The 13,663-nt window shown below is 33.1% G+C and overlaps 1 long non-coding RNA gene across 1 annotated transcript; it reads left to right on the top strand.

The window, feature by feature from the left end:
- Nucleotides 1-3,963: 3,963 nt before the first annotated feature.
- On the top strand, nt 3,964-5,858 carry LOC143058396 (uncharacterized). Its single transcript, XR_012973040.1, has 2 exons — nt 3,964-4,185; nt 5,284-5,858. It is a non-coding gene; the product is annotated as an uncharacterized LOC143058396 (long non-coding RNA).
- Nucleotides 5,859-13,663: the final 7,805 nt, after the last annotated feature.

The following is a 13,663-nucleotide window of genomic DNA, read 5'->3' as shown; positions in this document are numbered from 1 at the left end:
CACAGAATCACAGACACAAAATCACAGACACAGAATCACAGACACAAATTTACAGATACTGAATCACAGACACAAAATCACTGACACAGAATCTCAGACACAGAATCACAGATACTAATTCACAAATTTGAATAACAGAAGTAAATTACGTCGTAAAAAAATCCCATAGTTTTAAAGAAATGAATTCATGGTATAGCATCATGAGACCTATTGTCAATTTCAATATAAAAACTCATTGGTTTAAACTTACGTTTGCCGGTGACAGATTTAATATCTTATGTGAATGAGGCATGAATTATTAAAAAAATGAGTTTAATCACTATATAACAACAACTGGTTTTGTTTTTTCTATAATTTTACGACAGCGTCGTATTTCTTCATGTCATAACAGTCGGTAAATTAAATTTATTACACAGTGTGCTAGTGACCTAATGCGATATATACAGGGTCAGTAAATTACGCCCTTTATGTAATTTACTGACCCTGTCTTAGGCCACTAGCATGCAGTGTAACTAAATAATCTACTATCGGAACCAGTACAAGGTAAAGACAGGGAAGACAATTGGATAGCAGTTATGTACATGGCATACTGCTTAACAGAAAATAATTAGTATTGATAAATGTAACGTTTATTTTAGAATAAGTAATTAAACCTTTCTTGAACCCTCACGAAGTATTAAATGTAAGCTAAGTCAGTATTTTGAACGGAATAAACAAGTGCAATTTCTAGTTGAAAGCATTAATACGCTGCATTCTCCAAAATATTTGTAATACTTTTGACTGATAAAATTTCAGCTACTGTTATTAAAATTCCACTTAACATCATGACTAAGTGTGTCTGATACAATGAAAGGGGTAATTTACATAACACTTATGTAAAATGTTAAATAGACTAAGAATTTACCGTGTTAGATTTGATTTAGTGTTATATATATTTTTTTCTAATTTTGTGAAATTCAGTTTTACGGATTGTATGATTTTATAAATAACTAATCATAGAGAGCCGTGGTGTAGTGTTTAGTGCATCGGACTACTTACACAAATTAAGGTTCCTGGTTCGATTCCCGTTTGGATGAAAATTTCAGGAACTTAATTTTCGGCTCTCCCTTGACACCATCTGCGAGTATGGTCTTGAGGAAACGATGATAGTCCGTCGGAAGGGGACCATAAATGGCTGACCCGTGTTAAGAGAGAGCCATATCTCTTGCACGTTAAAGACACCCTTGTAGATTTCGAAAAAGAGTAGGCTAATGCACCCGCAAAGTGGAAAGGGATTAATATAAGTTGCAAAACTTGTTTCCCAATCCACTATAAATAAATATGTTTAAACTAATCATTATATATTAGACGCTGTTGATAAATCTGCATAGACATAGGCAAAACTTAAAACAAAGATCAATCATGATTCTACTACAAATAAATTATCTCTCAATGCATTGTGCAAACTCTGGTTTTTACCAATCGTAAAACGCTGTCAATTTATCTCTTAGAAAGGAAAGACTAAAATCTCTAACATAATTCAGAGGTTGAAGACTTATTACTGTAGACTCAATATAACACATGCAACTTAAATTGAACTTTAAAAAAATAGAAACAGATGAAAACAATACCTATATAGCCACTTGGTTATTTTTACCTTCTTTTTTAAAGAGTAATTTGTTTTGTTTAATTTCAACTGGATATCAGCCTGAACATTGTCACATGATGGAAGTGTTTAACGACCTTAACTGGCTATACAGCCTATGTACGATCGTTAGTATCGTGGTCATATCAGGAGCTTTTAGTACCATTTGGTTCAGTGGGCCATGATTTAGTTAAGTCACTCTCCCCAGACGATCATCTCAGTCCTTTTAAAAAAACATTATTTAAAAAAGATGTTAAAATCAATCGTACACGTAAAATGCTTTACAGTGTCGGCCTCATATCTTGACTTACATCTAGAAATTGACAACGAGAGTCGGTTGAAAACAAAACTTTACGACAAAAGACATGATTTCAGCTTTCCAATTGTGAACTTTCCATTTCTAAGTAGCAACATTCCAGCAGCACTTGTATACGGGGTATATATCTCCCAATTGATACGATATTCCCATCATGATTTTCTTGATAGAAGGTTGCTGCTCACAAGGAAGCTATTAAACCAAGAGCTCCAAATGGTGAAGTTGAAATCATCTTTTCGTAAATTTTACGGACGCCATCACGAGTTGGTTGACTGTTATGGAATAACCGTTTCACAAATGATATCGGATATGTTCCTTACGTCGTAACAACAATCCCCTTCCCTTTCATGAATGTGACCTACCGAATTAGACTATTTACCGGATTTGTTATCACATAAGCAACACGACGGGTGCCACATGTGGAGCAGGATCTTTCTTGCCCTTCCGGAGCACCTGTGATCACCCCTAGTTTTTGGTGGGGTTCGTGTTGTTTATTATTTAGATTTCTATGTTGTGTCATGTGTACTATTGTTTGTCCATTTGTCTTTTTCATTTTTAGCCATGGCGTTGTCAGTTTAAGTTAAGCATAATAACAAATAGGGAAACCATTACAATAAACGCAGAAACACAATTACAGCAATTTCCCCAATCAGAAAAGTAGCTTTTCGACGATTTGTGTGGCTTAAGGGACAAACCTTACGAAAAACATTCTCAGTGACCTATTAGTAATAGAGGGAATTAGAAGAAAGAATATCTGTCAATAATGTGATTGATTTATTCATATACGGATTGGTGTTTTATTTAGGAAATTGGACTTTGGACAAGTTTGTATTAACCTCTCCTTACTTGTATTCTGTGTCTTCTTGCTATTTGTTTTTGTGCAGAATTGATGGTAAGAGCTCTTTCCGAATGATCTTCACAACTTTTAAATGTTCTTCAATATGTTGCTACACCACTAACTCAGATTAAGGGGGAGATGAGTGATCACAACCTTTTACTATAGTCCTACAAAAAGGAATGTTGGAATAAACATGATATCTATCTAAAATATTTAATTACTGATAAACCGTTCTCTACATAACTAAGTACTTATAGTATTATGATCTGCCATTGGCAGTGATAAACTTGTCATTTTTTATGAAAACGAATACAAGCAATCACACTAGCTTTCTACTATTGTGTTGAAAACTTAAAAAAAAAAAAAAATACCGGTACTACAATATAATTTAACGAGATAACGACTCTACTATGATGCTTGGCACATGCATATGAAAAAATATTTATTTTTTGTCAATGATACCGAAATTCAAACATTTCGATTCGGTCGGCTATTTACCAGTAACTTGGTTGTCTTTATACTCTATGCTTAGCCCAACAGACTGGATCTACCTTCACCAGTTCATACTCTATGCTTAGCCCAACAGACTGGATCTACCTTCACCAGTTCATACTCTATTCTTAGCCCAACAGACTGGATCTACCTTCACCAGTTCATACTCTATGCTTAGCCCAACAGACTGGATCTACCTTCACCAGTTCATACTCTATGCTTAGCCCAACAGACTGGATCTACCTTCACCAGTTCATACTCTATGCTTAGCCCAACAGACTGGATCTACCTTCACCAGTTCATACTCTATGCTTAGCCCAACAGACTGGATCTACCTTCACCAGTTCATACTCTATGATTAGCCCAACAGACTGGATCTACTTTCACCAGTTCGGAGTCCGATGAAAACGACCACAATTTATTTCCTGGTGACAACATTTTTACAAAGTTATCATTGACAATTCATGACATACGTTAAACATGATATTCCAGTATAATTTACAATCAGTGCAAATAAAAAAAGGTCAAATCGGCACAAATGAAAGATCGAAACTTTTTAAAATCGGCGCAAATGTCATACACTCGATTTGTGTATGGTTGTTCCAATTGATTTATTAGATAAAATTATGATCGACAATAACTGGCATACTTAATGATAAGAAAAACTTTAGAATAGTTGTCCTGATTAACATTACATATATTATCGTAAAACACGTGTCTCTTTTCACATACCGTATTGAACAATCACCCCATGAGCCTACAAGCAAAATGTATATGAAGCTATTAGTAATTGTTTTGTTTTTATGTCATTTAACATGTTTAAACTATGCCGAAGAAAATGCTGAAGCTGCAAATTTAGAACAAGTGTTTAAAGACATGGATACAAATGGGAATAATAAAGTAACAAAGAAAGAGGTGAGACTTTATTTCAATATCAGGCCATTGTCTCTCTGATGTTATCTGAAAGCAAATCTTTCAACGACGGAATATGTTAAAAAATAAAATCTTTTAAATAAAAATTGACATTTTAAAAGGGGGTTATCATATATTTGACATACAATTGAAGCATCAATAATCACTTTGTTTCGTTTGAGTATATTTGATGTTTAATAAGTATATATACTCTCGAACTTGTGCTTTTTCTCAGACGTTCCATCAACTCCCAGACGAATCGTGTTTAGCACACCTTCACCTTGGCCAAAAATGCAAGTTTCGCAAAAACATGTCTAATTGATGTCGTCAAGACGTGTCAATTTTTGATAATCCACCCAAAGTTGTCTACCTTTTTTTGCACGTTGAGCTTGGTAAATAAAAGCGACAAAAAAACAAAACCCAAATCCATTTACTTTAACTAGAAACTTTTATGCTTACGCTAATTCGTGTACTGGACTTTTTGATATATATCTGAGAGATTTGATATGTCGTATGCTAGAAGTGATAATACATGTATGCCGGTTGGTGGAAGCGTTGATGTGTCATTAATATTTTGAAAGTGTTGATATTATATGTCGTATGCTAGAAGTGTTGATATGTAGTTTGCTAGAAGTGTTGATATTGCGGGGCGTATTCTGAATGTTTTGATATGTTGTATGCTAGAAGTTTCGATATGTCGCATGCTTGATGTGTTTATATGTAATTACTATGCTTAAATTATTGATAGGCTGTAGGCTGTAAGTGTAAATATGTCAGGACTATGCTGGAAGTGTGGATATTCCGTATGCTAGAAGTGTTCATATAACATATGCTGAATGTATTTATATGTCGTATGCTAGTTGTGTGATATGTCAGAAATATGCTGGATGTTGTGATGTGTCGTGACTTTGTTGTTGCTATTGATATGTCGTGGCAATACTGGAAGTGTTGATATGTTGTATGCTAGAAGTGTGCTATGTCAGGAATAAGCTTGATGTTGTGATATGTCGTGACCATGTTGTTATTGTTAATATGTCGTGTAAATGCTGGAAGTGTTGATATGTCATTTCTTGTAACCTGACCTTTATTTTTACATTGCAGGTATCAAAGTACTTGCAGACAAAAGGACTTGGTATGGAGCCAGATTCTGACGACTTCAAACGGATTGTACAATCTTTCTTTGATTCCTATGACAAAAATAAGGACAAAGCCATAACAGTAGACGAATTTGCCCCAAAGAAGGATGAATTGTAAATCAATCAATTGAACGTTTTTTTACATAGTCTTCATGCATGTTTTTTTTATGTTGATCGAAGAATTAAATATTTTAAAGAACAGAGTACATGTTGTAAGAAATCAATACTGGGATTTCGTTACCACAAATCACTTTAAACCAAATTACTAAATTCTTCCATAGATATAAAGATTTGGTTTTGAAGCTTAGTTGTACCTGTAGAAACTTATTTCAAACGGGATAGCACATTCTAATTTTTACAGCAGAAACATGTTTACCGTACGTGCCCCGAAATTCAGAAAAGATCCTGGTAAGCTTATCGATCCTTTAAATAAACTTATTATAAAAGGTTACCAATTCAACACTCTAATTAGATCTTTGAATATTGTTTTTATTGGTATTAATATTGTTTCTGTTATCAATAAATTGAAAGCAAACTAAACATTATTGTTTTATACATATGCATATTCATGGATCTACAACATGTTGATACCTGTATCTTGGAATTGCACAAGGTCATGTTTTTCTCTGACTGTTTATGACGTCTTTAAACTAAATCCATTGGATGTTGGATGTGTACGGATTGAGAATTGAGTCTTAGTTGCCTATTTTTTTTTTATTATTAGTTGTTAGTGGCTTTGAACTGGCTGTCAGTAACTGACTGCAAGTACTCTCAGATCTGTACTTAGTGTCTTTTTGTTGTCGGGATGTACAAGTACCCTACCACGTCCACTCTGTGTAGTATTTCTGTTTGTATCCATCTGATGAATTAAGCCTTTTTCAGCTGATTTTTAAAGTTTGTGCTTCTATTACACAACTGTCCCAGGTTAGGTCGAGGGCTGGGATCCCGCTTATATGTTTAACCCCGCCACAATATGTATGTATGTGCCTGTCCGAAGTCAGTAGTTTGTAATTCAGTGGTTGTCGTTTGTTGATGTATTACATATTTGTTTTTCGTTCATTTTTTGTACATAAATTAGGCCGTTTGTTTTCTCGTTAGAATTGTCTGGGACTTTTATAGCTGACAATGCGGTATTGGATTTGCTAATTGTTGATGGCCGTACGGTGACCTATAGCTGTTAATTTCTGTGTCATTTAGTCTCTTGTAGAAAGTTGTCTCATTGGCAATCATACCACCTCTTCTTTTTTATATGTATCACATCAATAATTTTTCGTAAAAAGTTTTTTTCCAAATTATTTCTATTTCTATTCATTTGAACTTGGTACCTCAACACATTTTTTATCAGTCCCCTTTTAAATACGTCACGTCAATAATTATCACATTCACTCGCACACTAAAAGTTCTTTCTACCAAGGAGGTTATATATATTATTGGCATAATTGGCTTAAGTTTATGTTCAATGCATTAAAAACGCCATATTCATTCCCAATCTTTTGGCAAACATTGTTTTATTTTCGTATTTTTCATTGCTTTCGGCGGCCATTTAATATTTTAGTGGAAGCTACTGATCGGAATCGGACCAGATATGACAAAAATCCGCATTTTACGATAATAGTAAAAACTGTTTTGCTGTTGAACAAAGGAGTGAGACAATGATATCAGAAAATTGTTCTGACACAGTAGGATTGCCACCAAACAAGAATGTTCAACACATATACAATCCTTTTTTAGACAAAGGTCAAACATTCCTCCTGGACCCAGATATAGCAGCCCCTGTGACAAGAATGATATAACCTTAGGAAAATCAAGTCCGCTCCGAATTGTCTCTTTCAACATTAAAGGCTTTAATTCCAATAAAAACTACTTTGATGAAATTCTTGATAAACATGATATTGTACTGATACAAGAACATTGGCTTTTTAATTATGAAAAAGAATTATTGAAACAACATCATTCAGATTTTATAACTTTTTCGAGACAAATTGATGATAATGAACCCTTATCTCCAATCAGTAGACCAAGAGGCCATGGAGGTATTGCAATTTTGTATAGAAAATCCATGTCAACTATGTTTTCTCAACTTCCTGATGGAGATAACAGAATCCAGGCTATCGAAATTTCAACCACAAAAGACCCAATATGTCTTATAAATGTATATCTCCCCTCAAGAGGTACCGACAAAGGTCATGATGCTTATAGAGCAGCTTTGGACATCTTAAAAGAATTACTACTAAAATATCAAAGAACTCATTCAATTATTATCGCCGGCGATTTTAATGCTTCATTCCATAGACAATACAAGGACACTCAAGATGAACTGTTTAAAAACTTCTGTAAGGAAAATCAAATAGAGCTACCATCTAACTACCCTATAGACCATACATACCATCAAGGTGATTCAAAATCACAGATAGACTACATTCTAACAAAATCTAGAGAGAATGATGACGAGTCAACTGAATATATGCAGGTGAAAATCTTAAGAGAAGGCCACAACACATCAGACCATTATCCCGTCTCCGCTGAATTTTCTATTAGATTACGGACCGCTCAAAAACAACTGAATGGAGATATTGTAACTAAGATTAATTGGGAAAAGGTTGACAAAACAAGTTATGAACAAAATTTGAAGGAGGAACTAAAAGATAGAAAGTATCTGAACATGAGAACACCTTACGGTATTGAACAAGCTACAAACCAGCTAATTTCTGGTCTTACTAACGCTTTAAATTTGAGCTATCCCCGTAGGAAATCCAAATTTAGTAGAAAAAAGAAGATCAGCTGGTCTCCACAACTTGCTAAAGCTGTGGGTCTGTCAAAAAAGGCATTTTATCTGTGGAAAAAGGTTGGTTCACCTCCTTCGAAAAATAATATCTACAACTTGAAGAGACTAGAGACGAAACGTTCCGTCAGATCAATACAAAGGCAACAAACGGCTGACAAAAGAATTAAACTACATGAAGAAATTATGATGGCTTCAGATAGGGACAAGGATCTATTTTTTCGACTTATTAAAACTCAACGGTCTTCTTCTTCTCAGTTCACGCACACCCTTAGAACTGAAGAAAAAGAAGCATCAACTCCAAACGAGATAAATAATGTCTTCAAAGATCACTTTGAAAAATTAGCCAAAACCAATTCAAATCCTAACTTCAACATTGGTCATGATAATCTTGTCAAGCTAGACATGGAAACCATTGTCAACATCTGTGAAAACCAAGAAATAACAATTCAACCTGTTACCTCAACAGAAATCACCAAGCGTATTTCAATATTAAAAAGAAAAAAGGCTGGGGATGTAGAAGGGTTAACTGCAGAACATCTAATTTATGGTGGAACAGAGTTGACTGAATTCCTAGTTACCTTAATTAACAATATATTCTATACAAAGCATGTTCCTGAAGTCATCAAAAAAGGTCTGCTGACCCCTGTCCACAAAAAGGACAAAGACCCTACTATACCATCCAACTATAGAGGCATCACAGTCATTTCCATCATTTGTAAGATTTTGGAGCTTTGTATTAGAGCTAGAATCGAGGGTACACTAAATAAACATCAAAACAAGCTTCAGAAAGGTTTCACTAAAGGTGCATCATCTATTAATATTGCTCTTCTCATCTCTGAAGCAATTAACGAAGCCAAAGATAAAAACGAGTGTCTCATTCTAATAACTCTGGATGCAGAAAAAGCATTTGACGTGGTAGACCATATACACCTATTTTGGAAATTATATCATCAAGGAATTAATGGAGCTACATGGTTACTAATTAAGGAACTATATAACAAAACAACTACACAAGTTAAATCTCAAGGATATATCTCGGAAACATTTGCGAATGAGCAGGGAGTCAAACAAGGTGGAATTCTCTCTGCCAATTTTTACAAGGCCTATAATAAGAATATCCTCGATACTCTTGAATCCACAAACATAGGAATTAAAATTGGAACCAATTATGTGGGTTGCCCAACGTGCGCAGATGACATAATGCTATGTGCTGGCTCAGAACATGATGCCTCAACCCAACTACGCATCATTGAAAACTGTACCAAAAACGATCGAGTAAAGATAAACAGCAAAAAGACTGAAATTCTAATGATTAACAAGAAGAATAAAGATATAAATCTTCAACTTTTTAATGAAAAAATAGACGAAAAGCAAAACATTAAACATTTAGGAATTGAAAGACAAGAGAAAAATAATCCAAATGTAGAGAATAGAATTTCTGTTGCAAGAGCTACAATGTATTCCCTATTAGGAGCTGGATTACATGGAATAAATGGTATAAACCCACTATTATCGTATAAACTATGGCGGACTTATGTTATACCAAGAATGCTCTATGGAATTGAAATTCTCAACATTACTAAAACCGAGATACAAAAATTAGAAGCTTTTCAGAAAAAAACTTTTAAACAAATTCTATCCTTACCACAAAGAACTGCAGATGCTGCTATCTATATCTTACTCGGAGCCGAATCTATTGAGCAACTCGTACATAAAGCTGTCATTTCCCTATTTCTAAGAATATCAAAAGATCCCAACTCAATTGAGTGTAAAATTGGAATTAGACAGCTAGCTACAAAAGATGATAAATCAAATAGTTGGTATATAAATGTGGACAGAACTCTCAAATCTTATGATCTTCCATCCGCACATGAGATTATACTAAATCCTGAGAAAAATTGGAAACGATTGACTCATGAAGTTATAGACAAAACCTGGAAAAACAAATGGACCGAATCTGCTAGAAGCAAATCAACACTCAAATATATGGAAGTAAACAACTGGAACTTTAAAAAACCAAACTTCTGTTGGAGCAGTGTCAGAGATAATAAAAGAGATGTTAGCAAAGGGATAATAAAATCCAGGATACTTACAGGAACTTACAAAACCCAAAGTATTACCAACCGATTTGACGGAACAAAATCTGCAGAATGCAAATTGTGCATGGTAGGACCTGAGGATTATAAACATTTCCTAATCAACTGTGAAAGTCTGAATTGTGTGAGAAAAATTCATCAAGATAGACTAAAATCCCTACTAGAGGATAATCATATCCACTATTGCAGTATAATTGATTCTGATAAGGATCTTCTAGAATTGTTGGTTGACTGTTCTAGGAACGACCTTATAACTGTGCCTCAGCAGAGAGACTTAGAACGAATCTGCAAAGACTGGATCTATGCATTGCATGCTAAAAGAACCCAACTTTTGGAAAACAAATGAACAATCAGTTGAGTTCTGAGCTTAAACTACAAGTGGCTGTCAGTCGTGGGAATGTAACATATAACAAGTATTATACTACTTTGTCTATATACTTAATTAATACTAAGTAATTCATAGTTAAACCATAACTAGAGCATATGTATTAATTACCCCTGTAAAAATCTTATAGACCCAAATTCTATTGACAAACTCTACTGTTTTACTTAAAACTAATTTTTACAAGTCTCTTGTTTTATTCGTATCCCTTACCATTTTATCTTTTAACTACATATATTTAAACTTATTAAGAAACCATACTAGTCCATAAATTTAACCAATTACTAGTACAGATTATATTTTAGTAGTTCCTTTCACTTTCCGTTGTTAAGAGAATATAAACAACTGATAAGATTACTTTTATCCATTTTATAATTTTAAATGTATAGTGTACATACAAGTTCCTGTTTTAACTAATATTTAGTTTTATCCTATTCTAACTGTTAATATTATTTTAAATTTTAACCAGTAGATAAAATTTTAAACAACGCAATTTTAAAAATAAACAAAATTTTTAAATGCGGTGACCCTGCAGATAGGGTGGACTTCCAGAAGAAGAAGAAGAAGAAGAAGAAGAAGAAGATAATAACTACATATCACCAAATGGAACAGTAGACAGAAAACAATACCTAAAGTGAAAACTAAGCATTAACAGACTATTTATTAGATAACTTTGTTAGAAATATATATCATTTTGATAAAAAGAAACAACTGGGACCATGAACCAATATATTTGATATGCCAGCTTTAGCTGGCACTTATGGTAGAAGCATCGTTTTGGAATAAAGAACGATAACTCTTTCTACACGACCCATCTGAAAACAAACTCCGAAACAGTGGTGACGTTGCTTCGCTAAACTATCATCACTGCCACCAGCACTTCGCATCTCTCGGGTCTCTTTAATAGAGGACTTCTTCCGGGATTCAATAACGTAAACAATCGTCTGCTGCATAAACCAACCCAGCTTCTAAGATTGAGATAATGGTAAAGGAAACACAAAGCACAAATCGAATGCTATTATGCCTATTGCTATAAAAATAACTATTTTGACGGCACCGGCATTTTAAATTTAAAGAAGTGAAATTGCTGCTGATTTTGCCAGTTCTATGACTATGTAAAGAGTGAGCATTATTTCAATATTTACTTTTGCACTACGACAATGTGCACTGTCAGAACAAGAGAATATGTTTATTATTGATATACAAGGCATATAGTTAAATAGGAAAAAAACAGCTACCAATACTTGAGACACATATGATCGCTTTAAATTTATTTTGTCAATCAAATTTATTATAAATAAATACAAAAAATATTGAGAATCCATTTGCTGCAACGAAATCATGCATCTATCTAAAAAACTGTAGCTGAAATTATTTCTACATGTATACATAACGCCATATAATAAAGTGTGTATTTCCTAAACTCCCTAGGTACCCTCTCTTCTTTTTATGCTCAAAAATAGCCTACCCTAAAGCTGTATTTAATAGCTGCATTATTTAATTTGTGCTTTCTTGAACAAAAAAAATCACCATGAACATGATGAATCAGGTTGCCAAAAATTCGGTTATATATTTTTTATTATTTCTTTTGATAACATTATTTATATAAACAAAATGGAGGAAATTAAAAACAGAAAGCTTAAATGATCCGATCTTATTAATTTTCACATCTTTCTTCTTGACTAAGTCAACATGATGTCAATAATTTATGAATCAATAAGCCTTAATACATGTTATTTCACCTCTAGTCCTATAATATATGCCTTTGCATTATATAATTCACTATTTAATGTTTTCATGTTGATATTTTCATTTTTTATTTTTTGTCTAATGGGTGGCACTTTGATAGTGAAAAAAAAATCAGAAAAATAAATAGAAATAGTAAATAATGCCCCTGAGGTCATATGTTATAGGACTACACCCTCCTCCATATTTTCTATTATGGTTGTGGATGAATTTAGAGGAAAAAATGGTAGGAGTATGAAAAAAGGGAATACTTGAACAACAATAAATAATGTTCACCAAAGATTTAAATAAAAAAAAAAAGCTGTATTTAGCTGCATTATTTCATTTGCATTTTAGAAACAGAAACAAAAGATCTCAGTGGTTCACTTAGGTGTCAGAAAGCAAATTTTTATATAGGATCAGGTAAATGTATAGTAATTAATGACTGGTGTTACACAGTTTACAAAAAATATCTTAACTTGGAAAAACTTGAAAGATTGAATTTTATATTTAGCCTAAATATTAGAATAATAGTAAATTTACAAATTGGTTTTTTATGCTTGCTTATTTTTTGTATAATAATTCCTGAAGTATTGGTTCAGGACAGGGACTAAATTCTTAGTATTTTGTATATTTTAAAGTAATAATCTTTTTCAGTTTTATTTTAACAAGCCTAAACATTTTAACATTTTAATGAGAACAAATATAATTTTGATCGATCATGTTGATTATTTCCAATTGTTAGGAGACCATTTTCATCACTCAATATTGATATTAAGATGATCAGATAATTCTAATTATCAAAACTATACAATTTGTCATCTCTTTTAGAAATGGAAAATAAAGATCATGTGCCAGATACCACACCAACAAAAGAAAACCCATTTGATTGCTGTTTTTGCCTTAGTTCTGGAATTTCTGTTAAATTTAATTCCAATGGAAAGAAATGTTCCGATTATGACTTTAGTTCTAAATTAAAATTAGTTTTTGGTTCAGATAGTTTTGATTTGATTGATGAATTATTTCAAAATGAAGCCTCAGTTTGTAGAAATTGTTTTTCCTCATTTTCTCGTTTATTTGATTTTATTTCATCTAGCAAACATTGTTTTTCCTCTTTTTTGTCTCAAAAAACACAGAAGAAGAGAATGGCCAATTTTTCTCCAGAAATATGCCAGGATTTGGGGTAAAAAAATAGATATAGATTTAGAATATGAATTAATATATTCTATTTTGAATAAGCTATATAATTGTTGTAGATTTGATGCCCCACCTAGGAGCATTACATTTGTGTCTGTGGATTATTTCCTTCATCTGTTATTCTGTCTGTCCCTCTTTGAGTTTCAATAACAAGTTGCAG

This window comes from Mytilus galloprovincialis, chromosome 14 (assembly GCF_965363235.1).
Source record: "Mytilus galloprovincialis chromosome 14, xbMytGall1.hap1.1, whole genome shotgun sequence".
Taxonomy (NCBI): Eukaryota; Metazoa; Mollusca; class Bivalvia; order Mytilida; family Mytilidae; genus Mytilus; species Mytilus galloprovincialis.
This window is presented reverse-complemented; position numbering and strand designations above follow the sequence as displayed.